Here is a 14,623-nt window from a genome sequence, read left to right as displayed (position 1 = left end):
GTGTGCTGTGGTGGTGCAGGCGTTAAGCACACAACCCATGAACGGCCGTCGCAGGTTCGATTCCTGGCCTTTGCTGCATGTCTTTCCCCATCTCTCATTACCAACTTTCCTGTCAATTAATTATCAAATAAAAAAGGCCACTAGAGCCAATAAAAAAAATTGAGCACAACACCCAAGTTGTAAAGTCCCTACAATAGCTCCCTTTCAAAGAGTTTTTTGTTGTTGTTTATAAATCATTAAATGCTTTTGCACCAAATTACATTAAAGATGTGTTGTCAGTGTACCAGCCTTCCAGACCACTCATTTGTTGAAGAGTACTCTGCATCATCATCAGAATCAGAGCCAAGCATGGAGAAGTAGCATTCGTTTTTTATGCACCACAAGTATTGAATGGACTTCCTGAACGCAGCAGAACTCCTAAAACACTGAGTTCCTATAAATCAAGGCTAAAACTCTGTTCGTTTGAAGTTGCGTTTGGTTGACATTAACAACATTAATTTTAGTTTGCATTCAGACTTTTCTTTTCTTTCCCATTTTCTTCATGTCACTGCGACGTCTTGACTTTCCTCGCCTAACTGTTAGATTTTTACACCCTTACTAAATTAACCAGTTTTCTCAGATGTTGACGTTAGCGATCAAAGCAGTTCAAGGAAGCTGTGCTAAGTCTTGGTAATGACCACGTTAATGAGTTTTCACCACTCGCTGACTGGATGACCTCCTGTCCCTCTGATGTGCTCTACCTCTGCCTTCATTTTTCAGAACCAAAACATGTTGCACGTAAATCCCGGTATATAAACTATTTAGGACACACGGATTTGCAGCGGAGTGTGACACGACTCTGCGCACTCTTCTTGCTAATGCTGCCTCAACGCATGTGCATGCTAAAGCAGAGATTGAGAATTAAAAGCCTCACTCTGAACACGATTTGCTCCTTTCTCTCCTCATCTCTGTAAGAGTACGGCGGCTCGGTCCCTGTCACTTTAACAACATGAAATTACAGCCCAAATGGGATGTCAGGGGTTAGCAGTGTCTCTAACAGAACTATGCGAATATATTTCCTCCTATGGACTTGCCCCCACTCTGACCTCCCCCAGGAACAAGAAGTAACATTGTGATTGGCGTTTTTACAGCCAAATTAAACCGTCCTGCAGCCTGCTGAAGGCAGCGGGAGAAAGCAGCCTTTCCAAAATTAGTGAGCCATCATCATGACAGAAAGTAGTGGGGACATGGTGTCATCCAGCCACTGTATCGATTAACCCATAAATAGTATATGGCCCCTTACACTGTGGCTCTCCCAGGCTTACACTGTAAATGGAAGTTATCTCAGCTGTGCATCTGTCTTGCTTTGCTCTATGCGTTAAAAACCTGACATCTAAAGACTGCAACCTGGCTGCAGCTTGGTGCACTGTAAAACAGAGGACATTATGCATCAGATTAGTGTAATGCAACGGCTGCCCAGACATTTATTGGGTGTGATTGACAGAAAATTGGGTATTCTGTTCAAGAACAAACTGGAACAAATCCGTTTTAGATTGGAGTACTCCATTACTTCAGGAAATTCATTTTTAGACCTTTTTTGCATATTTAAAAATGAGATTCAAATCCTCTTTCAAGTAATATATGTGATTCTCTCTAATGTTAGGTAGACCTGCTGCATTATTCTCCTCCTCTCTGCACTCGGCACCAGGATTATCATTAAAGAGGATCATCTGTCAAGCCCGCATTGATTTGCACACAAGTTCGCCCAATCAATCTTAAAGTTGCGATTAAAAAGCGCGAGCTGCTTCTATTTTTCCATAGAAATCTTTTTTGGCAAAAAACAGAGAGAGGCCTTTCAATTTCATAGCCTCCAGAACACTCAAGTATTCATTGCGCTCCACTTTTTGCTTTCAACCTCTCTGCGGGAGGCAGGACTCATGACATCTATGTATGCCGCTCCTATTCACAATGCTATACAGCCTTCAGATTTGTGCAGCAAGTGATCCCTCAATACCATCAAATTGCTCTTATTGGACTCTGCTCCGTTATACGGGGCCTGTCCAGAAAAGCGGGAGAATTGCAAAGCCAAAATTCTAAACAGACAGTTCACGCCTCAGAAGAACGGCCGTCCAGCATCGTTTCATCCAAACTGTACGAGCAAGGCTTCTGTGCAGAGGCAGAGCCTGGTTGCTTTTCTAAACAAATTTTTAAAGAGAGAAGAAAAACAAAAACAGAATCTACCAAGTCTTCATTTGTTTACCAAGTTTGTCCATGTGTGCGCATCTTTGCCTTATCTGTGTATTCATGTTGCTGCATTCACGTGCGCCTGTGGGTGCATAATGCATGGCCCTGTTGAGAAGAGTGATTGCTTTATTCCTGCCTTGTAGGTGCTATGGGGGCCAGGGACGTGTCTTTGGGCAGCTGTATGGATGGCTTGAGGAGGTCTCCATCATTCATAAAGCACACTCCTACATGTAGAATTGATCTTGCAAAGAAACGGGGTGGCAATAGCAGTTCATCAGTCTTCCCTAACCACAAATCACTCTGAGGTGTACCCCCACGGGGGGAAAGATGTGACACCATTGTCTGTGGAGAGGTCCCAGAAACTCTTGCTCACACGGTGGCCTCCAAGTATGTGAAGAAACACGGAGGACGATGATCGCGTTAATGCACAGGAGATGAAACTTTAAGTGCTAAGTAGGATTTTAAAAATTATTCGTACTCCTGTCCTACCTCCAGCTTTGTGTTTGTAAAATAAGAAAAGTGGAACAGTTACTGCTGCGTGACTGCTTTTGCAAAGCACTCTGACTGATTCCACTCATTGTCTAAATGCCCATTGTCTTTACTGCAGTGTTACTATAACTAATGTGGAGGGAAGACATTTATTTAACACAGCTGATGGTTGAAAGTAAAATGAGGCCCAACTGCTCTATTAGCTAATTTGTCAGGGATCTGATTAAGTTTGATAATGCACCTTCGCGGTGGGAGCTGAAGTCAAACAGGTTTTATAAAGAATGCATAATTAAAGCTACCTTTTCTCACACTGTTTAATATATGGACCTCTGCCTATTAATAACCAGGACCATTAATTTGTGTAAATCAGCTATGTATGGCACCAAGTAATTTCCACCCCTGTAAAGAGAATTGGTGAGATGAAGCTCTTGCCTTTGGCCTTGAGTTGCATGTTCAACTCGTCTTACATTAGCGCCAAAGCCTTCTCCCTCCGCTCCTCCTCCTCCTCCTTCTCATCCTCACAACGTTTGGACCTTGTCATTGATCTTCATTCTAAAATAATCTCTTACCATCCCTCATTGTGAGCCTGCAGAAAAACCTTCTTTAGGTCCCAATTCATTAGCTTCACTCTGAAAATAGAAAAGTTCAGGCAAAGGTGGACGTGTGATGATAGCTCAGAGCAAGCACCTTAATAACACGTCCGGCGATCTACCTTTAACACTCATGATCTCTCTGTATGAGTTTTTGACATGCGGCAAATTCCCGCCTGCGACCCAAAGCTTTGACTCTTTGCTTCCTTGAAGAATTTCTTCCCGGCTTGAATGTTATCTCTTACTCTTCCCCCCCGTTATTAAGCCGTATAGTTCAGTTTTCAGTTCATGTCTTCATTAAAGACCATTAACATTCACAGACTGAATTGGTCAGACATTGAAAAGGTCTGCTTAACATTTCTCCATGCTCCTCCCCAGACAGCCCCAGCAAGCAATTCTTTCTCAATCATTGTCCAGACAGGAAAGGCGAGGCGAGTGTGAGATGCGAGTAGATTTAATAATTTCGCCGTGAATTATTGGAAAAAATTACTAATTTGATGTGGTTCATCTTTTAGGAGAGTTAGATGAGTCTGTGCACCGTTTCAATTAGCACACTTCTGATTGTAGAGGCTGAACTCAGGCAATTGATCAAGTCTCTGTGTCATCCTCTCTTTCTGTGCCTCATTGCCCAAAAGACCCTTTTTAAATATTCAGGTAGATTATGAATGGTTACGAGCTTATCTATTTATATCTCCTTTATTGACAGTATTACATTTATATGAAGTCAAGGTGAGGGATTTAATTTAAGACTCCTCCAGAACTGCTGGGAATATTTAGAAAAGGATTGATTAAGGAGCTGCGATGTATGTGATTAACAGCTCTTCCTCTGTTAAGGACCTTAGCTTTTCTTTAGCGTTCGCAAATTCACAGAGTAAGTTTTTGATCTCGCAGAGTGACTCATAATTGTGGTGTTACCTTGTCACGGAAATTCAAATGAATGTCTGGCACATCTTTCTTCTGATATAATGTCAATCTGCTTAGAGCTGTCAGCTTGTGTTTGAGAGAGGGCTGACTTATCCCATTCCCCCTCTTCTGTTCTCAGGCGGGGAACATAAAAGGAAGGGTATGTTTATGATGGACGGGCAGCTTTTTAAAGTGAAGCATCACAGGGTGTTGGATGGGAGGCATCCGAATCAGGACGTCTGATGTGACAAGACAGACAGGAACATCCTTCTCCTCGTGTCGGGATGTCAGCCGGGGAGAGTCTCAGCAAAGCAGACAGTATCATTGCTTTCTGAAGAGAGGAGAGAATTCACCGGGGAGCAGGAGAGTGGCGGGACAGTGATGGAGAGCAGGTGAGTGACTTTTGTCTCGGCTTGAACCTAAACCGCGCTTTATAATGGTCTTCATTTTTCGTTATTTTTAAAATTTGAGCATTAATACTGTACGTTTTGGAAGAAGTTAAAACTGTTGCTCTTGACCTTGCCTTGTAAAAAAAAAAAAAAAAAAAAAAAAGTTAGATTATACAAAATATTATACAAAATTATACTAATACTACTATTATTACAACAATTACTACAACCACTCATAATGTTTCCAATAATAACAGTAGGGTTTAAGTTGTTGAGCAGCAATAGGGAGACATAATTTAACTCTAAAGTTAGAATTACCACCTCTAACAACTTTGGATTGATTAATAAACATATATTTATATAAATCCCAAAAGTCAGACATATGGAGTATTTCTGATAAATACTCCATATTCAGGAAGTCCTGTATCTCTTTCAGCCTCCGTGTCTAGTTTCAGTATTCTGCATGTGTTTTGAAGAAAGATTTAGTAATGTCACTGTTTTTCCATATTTTCTCCTTCTATGAATGACTCTCTTTATTATTTTTAGAGTAAATGTCCATAATAGCATGAAATGTGTTTTGTACTCTTCTCCTGACTGTTATAACACACAGTATGGCAACAATAATTTCTGGAAGATTGCAATTGTTTCTCAAGGTAAATCAGACTGACCGTATCTGTGAACTAAAAGGAGTGCTAAGTGCCAAAACTGAATCCAGAAGTGCTGCACTCAAATTTTAATTCAGGATGAACAAATGTTTGGGACCAGGTTATTGCAGATTTTAAAAGTGTTGCTCTAATTGTTTTGTTTGTCATGACCTCCTTGTACGTTGGTAAAAAAAAAAAATCTTTACAGTTTCTCATCCATATGTGAGACAAACCAAAGTCAAGCGATGAAAAACAAGCTTTAAAAATGTAGATGCTAATTGTGAGTGGCTTAAAATACAGCTGACAGACATTCCACTCAGAAATAATCTGCATAAATTTACACCTCTGAAAACTGTGAAGGTTCTGTCTTTCTCCTCCCCTGCCTCTTATCCTGTTTGGTAATTAGCCTCTGACCCCACTGGGCTCACACAGGCATCGGGATTGAAGGACAAGGATGGTTTAAGCAACGGATCTGTCATAAATATTTCTCATCAGTCTGAGATGTCGGGGGCACAGCTCCAATTTTATTACATTACAGAGCACATCTTTTAGCGCTGTCACAGAGGAAGGAGGCGCCGAGTAGAAGCTGGCTTCGACTGCCGTACCAGCTCCGTTTGCCTGGGTTCTGCGGCGTGCCCCTTGACTTTGCCATGTGTGGAGAAATCAGTCGATGCTGGTGATGGGCAGTAATTCCCTTGCCTATATGAGCCAGTGATCAGAATTCATATTAGCATCTTTACACGCTGATGGCAGCCTGTCACTCCAGGTGCCAAGTGGTCTCCTTGGACCACAGTCAGTCACTCACAGAGAGGAAGCTGCTTGCTTTTTTTTTTTTTTTTTTTTTATCCCGCCGGAGGGAAAACATGTTAAGCTCCATCTGGAAGATAAAAACAGATACCAAGTTAACTCACAGCAGAATTTTAGCATAAGCAGATTTTTTTTTTTTTTTTTTTTGCAACACGCCGTTTGATGTTGCATACAAGCAACAACAGGACGATCGTTGCTTAAGTGTGCATTCAAACATTTTTAAAGGCGCATTCTCTATTAGCAGCCGCTGATTCTGTTGTATTGGTTTCTCGGTGTGTAATTTCTTGAGATTAATGACACTGTCAGACACTTGTGAAGCATCCTTAACTAAGATTCAGCGGCGTAATGTCCACTCCATCTTTGTTTCATTTTTTTTCTTTTTTTTTTTTTTTTTTTGTTCATTTAAAAGGAATTCCAATCAGCTTTAGGCCATCTTGAATCCCTCCTCGTTCTAGCGACTGCACACTGACGGTGCCAGTGTTGGTGGGAGAGTGTTTTTGCCAAACAGATGGAAAAGCCTCACAGTGTTGCACTCACACACGCACACACACGCATACACACTCGCACACTTCCCTCTTGGTGATTTCATGGCCTGTGCTGACATTCAGTCATTCATTACAAAGTGAATTAATGTGCCAGAGTTGCAGTTTTTCCTTAAAAAACAGATGTCGCTGGAACATCTAATTAAGCAACACACCAAATCATTACCACGCAGTCATCTCCAACCTTTTCACATGAGTCTTAGAGAAAGTGCCTCTTAAAAGTGCACAAAGTAAAGTAGTATCTCATCTGGATGTCCTCCTATAGGTGGTTGATGTGGCTGTGACCTCAGCGCCCAATAATCTAAATCACTGTTTAAATTATTCACACAATAACGACACCGGAGCACTCCATTATGAACATTATTGCTGAGAAATGGGCCCAGCTGAGGTGAAGGATGAGTCTTATCTTTCGCTGTCAGTTGGGGCATTAGTCATTGTAACGGGTCCCTCAGACCTGTGTTCAGGCTTTTCATTGAGCTTTACATCGCAGATTTATCACGCATCACTGGTGGATGTCAACATCCTAACAGTGAGATAAGACGAGCGTCAGAAAATGTTTGGCTTCTGTTTGTAATTTAGGCTACAGTCGTTACAATAAGAGGCTATTTGCATGATTTCTGCAGTAGCTTTTTTTTTTTTTTTTTTTTTTAACATCCCAATACCCATTATAACTTCATTTTCAGTAGTTGCACAAGCTTTCGGTTGTGAGCCTAAATAATGAGAAAGGGTGATAAAAGAATATACTTCAGCCCTAAAATCTGTCTACAAAATACAAACAACACCAAAATAAATATGACAAGAGATGACACACGACCCGGGTTACATCATCATCTACTCTGCAGTGCTTTTCACACTTGCTGGAAACACTGCTACAAGTATGTAAAGTTTTAAGAAACATTCGTCTTTTACACAGTTGTAAAATCCCTTAGCTATTTTGCCAACAGGACAGCACTTAGTTTTCTCCTTCCGCCTGTTTACAAGGCGGAGAGCGTAGCAAGAGAAATGTTTTTCATATGTTCTTCTCTTTGCACATTCTTCACATCGTCCACAATGCCGATTCCTCTCTTATTCTCTTTTTTTTTTTAACACCTCATTTTATCTCTGTTGGATTTATGCTACACATTGAGATGGTCATTCTGTGTCTTTTTGTCTGGTGAATAATGTCGTGGCATTCTGGCCCTGCGGCTTTGATTCATATCCTGCTGAAAGTTACTGTGAAAATTAAACGACAGTATGTGACCACACCAATTTGACAATGACATCTTCATTATTTGTGGGCCAAGGGTAAAACAAATTCAAAAACAGGGAAAAAGTTTCCATTTGAACTAAACAAAATAGTAGAGCAGAAAGTGTTTTTTCTGTCATTGCTCCTTTTTTTTTTTTCTTTCTGTCCAGACGCCAAACTCAATTTATGTCAAACAAGGTTTAAAGGACCTTGGGATTAAAGCCATAAACTGGCTGCTGTCAGACCTGAAGCCCTGCTAACAATTTAGTGCCAAACCAGCGTTGTTCAATATCATTTCATATTATATCATGTCACGACAAAGTGACAGCTACACATCAGCCCAGTCACAGCTGGTTTGCCCTGAAGAACTCCTCCGATGTCGGCTCCAATCGAAGCCGACTCCACTTTCGTCTGATCTGAAATGGGAAATCCATCTGAAGTACTCTGCTGGGAGCGGCTGCAGCTGTCATGAAGTGTGTGGTTGGTGGTGAGGAGAGAACGCTGAGACCCAGGTTATGGTGATGATGATGAATTTAATGGTGAAAAGTAAGCTCCACAGTCCATACAGGCAGCACGGCAGAGACTAGCACACAGCTAAGTACCGGTAGCAACTGATTAACAGGAACATACGGGAGCTAGCACTAACCAGGACTTATCAGTTCTACTGGCGAGTGCCGACAACGTACAATAGACAAACACAACCAGGACTTAACAGTTCTACTGGCGTGACGAACTACGACATAGACAAACTTAGACAGACAACGACAAGGACCCGACGAGGAACACAGACAACAGGTGGGTTTAAATACAGACGGGGTAATCAAGGGAATACGACAAACCTGGGGAGCAATCAACAGGGAGGACAGAGACTCACAGGGAACAGGACTACACAGGGAAAACAGGACTGAACACAGAAGAACTCCAAAATAAACACACAGAAACCCAGGGATCATGACAGTACCCCCCCCTCAAGGGCGGATACCAGACGCCCACAAAAACAGAAAAGTCCAAAAACCAAAAACAACCCAGCAGGGTGGGCGGAGGGGCGACGGCAGGAGGGCCAGAGTCCAGAAAACAGTCCAAGACACAAAACAAAACTACCCATCAGGGTGGGCGAGGAAGCGAGGAGGCGGGTCCGGCGGTCTCTTCCGCCGGCGCAGGAAACGGAGACGTAGAGGCGGGTCCGGCGGGCGGCGTCTCCGGCGCAGAAACCGGAGTCGTAGAGGCGGGTCCGGCGGGCGTCGCCGGCGCAGGAACCAGAGACGTGGAGGCGGGTCCGGCGGTCTCTTCCGCCGGCGCAGGAAGCAGAGACGTGGAGGCGGGTCCGGCGGGCGGCGTCTCCGGCGCAGAAAGCCGAGACGTGGAGGCGGATCCGGCGGGCGGCGTCTCCGGCGCAGAAAGCCGAGACGTGGAGGCGGGTCCGCCGGGCCGGCAGGAAGGCCGGCTGGGATCTCGGGCGGAGCAGACTCAGGAATCTCGGGCGGAGCAGACTCAGGAAACTCGGGCGGAGCAGACTCAGGAAACTCGGGCGGAGCAGACTCAGGAAACTCGGGCGGAGCAGACTCAGGAAACTCGGGCGGAGCAGACTCAGGAAACTCGGGCGGAGCAGACTCAGGAAACTCGGGCGGAGCAGACTCAGGAAACTCGGGCGGAGCAGACTCAGGAAACTCGGGCGGAGCAGACTCAGGAAACTCGGGCGGAGCAGACTCAGGAAACTCGGGCGGAGCAGACTCAGGAAACTCGGGCGGAGCAGACTCAGGAAACTCGGGCGGAGCAGACTCAGGAAACTCGGGCGGAGCAGACTCAGGAAACTCGGGCGGAGCAGACTCAGGAAACTCGGGCGGAGCAGACTCAGGAAACTCGGGCGGAGCAGACTCAGGAAACTCGGGCGGAGCAGACTCAGGAAACTCGGGCGGAGCAGACTCAGGAAGCTCTGGCTCGGGGGAAGGCTGCGCTCCGGCAGCAGACTCGGGAAGCTCTGGCTCGGGGGAAGGCTGCGCTCCGGCAGCAGACTCGGGAAGCTCTGGCTCGGGGGAAGGCTGCGCTCCGGCAGCAGACTCGGGAAGCTCTGGCTCGGGGGAAGGCTGCGCTCCGGCAGCAGGCTCGGGAAGCTCGGGCGGCTGCGCTCCGGCAGCAGACTCGGGAAGCTCGGGCGGCTGCGCTCCGGCAGCAGACTCGGGAAGCTCGGGCGGCTGCGCTCCGGCAGCAGACTCGGGAAGCCACAGAGCAGGCCACGCCACTAGCCGCGCCGCTTGCCGCCCAGGCGAGAGCCTGGCTGCCTGAAACCCCAGCACCACGGGGACGGTGGCGACTGGAGACGGGCGGACGGCGGTGGCTGGTGAGGAGGCAGGAACTGGTGGAGGTGTCGGGCAGAATGCGGCAGCTGGAGTGGATGCTGGGACTGGCGGAGGAAACGAGGTAACGGTGGCGGCTGGAGGTTTGGCTGGTGCAGGAGACAACGGAGAGGCTGGAGAGATCGGAGCTGGAACAGGTGAGGTGAACCTTTGTTTATGCTGGAATTCCTCGTAGAGTTCTTCCACTATTTCCAACATAAACGGGTCTCCTTGAAACATCTTGAAAAAAAATTGAAAATCCTCCTCAAACTCAAGATTGTAGATGTCCTTGGATTTAAGGAAAGGGTATGAAGCTGTGGCGGTGGTTGCTGGGTCCATGATGTTCCTCACCTCGGTCTGGTCGGGTCCTTCTGTCATGAAGTGTGTGGTTGGTGGTGAGGAGAGAACGCTGAGACCCAGGTTATGGTGATGATGATGAATTTAATGGTGAAAAGTAAGCTCCACAGTCCATACAGGCAGCACGGCAGAGACTAGCACACAGCTAAGTACCGGTAGCAACTGATTAACAGGAACATACGGGAGCTAGCACTAACCAGGACTTATCAGTTCTACTGGCGAGTGCCGACAACGTACAATAGACAAACACAACCAGGACTTAACAGTTCTACTGGCGTGACGAACTACGACATAGACAAACTTAGACAGACAACGACAAGGACCCGACGAGGAACACAGACAACAGGTGGGTTTAAATACAGACGGGGTAATCAAGGGAATACGACAAACCTGGGGAGCAATCAACAGGGAGGACAGAGACTCACAGGGAACAGGACTACACAGGGAAAACAGGACTGAACACAGAAGAACTCCAAAATAAACACACAGAAACCCAGGGATCATGACAGCAGCTTTTGGTAACGAACGCTAACAGGTCAATCAGGTAATGAGACGAGATATTTGAAGGGTGGGTGAAGCAGAATGGGGCTGGTGGGGCGCTGTAAAGAGCATGCCAAAAGCTTTTACTGGCCCCTTAATAACGGCTCGAGACCATGCTAATGGAATGCACACCTATACACAGACAGAAAACAGCAGCGGGGAAATGAGCAGCATTTAGAAATAATGTTCCTTTGATGCTTTTTTTTTTTTTTCAGTTGCAAGTGATGACATTTTGGCTTTGTAAATCTCATTGGCATTAGAGGGCAGACACACACACACATGCACGGGCGCAGGCACGCAAATACGCACATACCCATATGCCATGTGATTAAATTAGTGGAATACTTTTATGTAACTACAAGCAAACATGTTGTAGTTACATACAATTTAATTTCCCTATGTAATTGTGAGAAAACTGAAGTGGAGGGATGTTGGTTGCACAGAAATAAGATTAAAGAAAAAACACGAAATGTCATATTTTGTGACTGTGCAACAAATGACTTTTGATCACAAGCAGATATTTTCTTGCCTAATACTAGACATCTTTATTTTTTACTGTTAGCTGAACTAATGATTGCTTTTATCCTGGTGACTGGAGATTTTAGTTGTACATTTTTACAACATGTATCAAGTCAGCATTGTACTTACATTGTGCTGACCAGATGTGCTTTGCTTCTACAGCAACATATTACATTTTGTTGCTGTATTGTTTTTACAAAATGAAAAAAATACAGCAGAACTAGAAGAAAGTATTCAACAGACGGAGTTTCATTCTTGATAAAAAAAAAAAAAAAAAAAAGAAACTGTCAGCTAATGTAAAATGATAACCATCCAGAGACAGGAGATGAAGATCATTGTAGCGTTGACTCATTCAGAGAGTGCGGCTGAAGATAACAACGATGCTGCATTTTTAAGCCTCAAATTATATTTGTTGTGATGTAACAAACACCAAATCTTAGACCATGTTTCTGGAGCCCAAGTTTCTGGGAGGCTGTAAGGAAACTCTCTTTTGATGGTTTACGTCTTGCGAAGCCAAACTTCCGCCACAGCAGCACCTTGCTTGTATGCTGTCCATGTTTGATCATTTTTGTATTCTACATTTGGCACAAATTGTAAAGCTATAGCAATCAAATCTTTCTTGACATAAACTCACTTCATGTAAGTAAAAAGCTCTGATTGTGTCGTCATTTTTATCCTTCAACTTCTTCGTGAGCTCAGACGCGAGCTCAGACAATCGGATTAAAGTTAAAATATTATTGCTATTATATATCCTAATATACATTGCACAGGAAAGCAAGGGGTTTAGTCTTAAGTGTGACAGTCAATGAAAAAAGAAAATTTTCTGCCAAGGTACAGGAAAAAGAGCAATACTAAAATAAGAATAAAAAAAACAGCAATGTTGTCATAGGTAGTTGGTAATAAGAAAAGCACAAATCTTGGTTTAACGTTGACATGTTTATATGTGTACACATGTTGATATCTATTGGTGCCTTTCTGTTGAAAACCCCTGAGCTGAGAGCGACAGAGGAGACTTACAGGAGCAGAAGGACGATGGGACAATTTGTACGATGGTTCGGACAAGGCTGAGAAGGAGAGTGACAGTGGGAGGATGGAAACTCCTTGTGTTTGATGGTGATTGGAGACATCACTTACACAAACAATGAGGCGGTGGATGACAACATCTTCTGCCTGATGAGTGTGGGTGTGTGTGTGTGTGTGTGTGTGAAGGCTGTACTCACACAACCAAATGGCACTTTGAATCATCCTCAAGTCCCTGAAGTGCTCGGACAACAACACACAAACACCCAAACAAACATGGTGATTTCGCTCCGTATTTTCCCGCTTTACGTCAAATAAAATCTGAAACTCTGAGTCGGAGTCTGACGCGAGGTCACTTTGTGAGGAGAACTATTTGCCCCGTTTGTCAGTCACTGTACGAGATCCTAGAGATGAGGTCTGAATGCAACTGCTGGGAACCTCTAACCCAGGATTGTTTGTTTGGAAAGAGCCCTGTTCATTTCTCTTCTCTCCATCTTCCCTCGTCCTCTCTGTCTTTGTTACCCTGAATGTAAATGGCTTTGACAACTCACTGGTCTATGGCCATTCCGCGGCGCTTTCCTTTCATCCCCTTCCTCTTTGGGGTAATGTGATTTTACGCAGTGGAAGTGGAGGCTCTCACACATCCAGGAGTGTGTGTAAGTAGACTGAGCAGACAAGCTGACTCGCTCTACAAGTGTGATACATCTTTCAAGGCGCCTTTAGACAGAGCTCCTGCTAGAAGACTGGCAGAGACAAAGCTAAAATCAGAACACTTATTCTGATGAGAAGAACCAGGAAGTTTTCTGTTCTCTTTCCATTTTATCTTCCCCCCGACCCCTCCCCCCAAAAAAAGGTAACCACATCACACAACACAGAGGCCTTTGTCTGTCAACCACTCTTTAATGGTATCATAAACTATACCATCTAAGTCTTCGTACATCACAAAATGGCTGTCGGACCAAAGGTAATCTTCTAAACTTTTACACATATACAGTAAAACAACCAAACTTTGATACTGACCTAAATAATCTTGAAACACACAGTGGCGGATAAGACAGGAAAAAAATCTCTCTTTTTTTGTATCAGAAGAGTTTAAAAAAAAAAAAAAAGGTAGAGCATTTTTAAAGAATCTATTTTGGACATAAATCTGGAAGGTTTTAGAGATTTTTAGTACACAGTACAGAGAAATAGCCTTGCAAGAAGGTAGCAATTCAAAGGTGTTTTTTGTTCCTGCATATCTTCAAAACAGCCCTCAAACTTTGCACAACTGTTTATTTATTTTTATCACATAAACAGGTGTCTAGAGGACAAACCGACCACACCAAGAAATAAACTAACTTTACTTCTGTACATTGCTAAACATTTACAATCTAATATGCAACGTTTTGCTCCAAAACTGCTACGTCAAGTGACGATTTTAAGAGTCTTATGTTGAAATGTTTTTATCTTTCTTTTTTTTTCTTTTTTTTTTTAGCAGTGCAATTTCTGTTGTCCCTGATTGTAACATTGCAATATTCCCTGCATCAGTAGAGAGTTCAAATACGTTTAATGACTTGAGAAAAGCTCCGCCTCCTTTGACTGGGAGGTCAGAGTGCAGCCACAGGCACAACAGCACCACTGGAGATGATCATTTTTCAGCAATCAGCCGAGCAGATGATGCAAACGTGGGGAGTGAACAGTCTTTTAAATACAACTGTAGCACAGTGGGATGCCTGCTGATAAATGGATTGTGTTGTAAATCTAAAATTTCCCTTGCAGATGTCATCCGGCATGTCTCACACTCTTAGTCATCGCCACACAGTGCTGTGCTTCGACACACACGGTCTTCTGGATAACATGTTTCCTCCTAAGGTGCCGTCCTCCCAGTTACAGACCATCAGCTGTGCAATCCACCAGCTTCTGCTGCCAGGCTAATAAATGGCTTGTGTCAGAGGCAGTGTCAGTCTATTGGTTGCTCGTTTTGAGTTTGTCGAGGGGTCGGAGAGGAGCTTTGCATTCTCTGCCGCTCTGCTCACTGACTGGCAAAGTCCTGACTTTATTGA

Source organism: Poecilia mexicana, unplaced genomic scaffold (genome assembly GCF_051168715.1).
Source record: "Poecilia mexicana isolate PSO_F unplaced genomic scaffold, ASM5116871v1 scaffold_6, whole genome shotgun sequence".
Taxonomy (NCBI): domain Eukaryota; kingdom Metazoa; phylum Chordata; class Actinopteri; order Cyprinodontiformes; family Poeciliidae; genus Poecilia; species Poecilia mexicana.
This window is presented reverse-complemented; position numbering follows the sequence as displayed.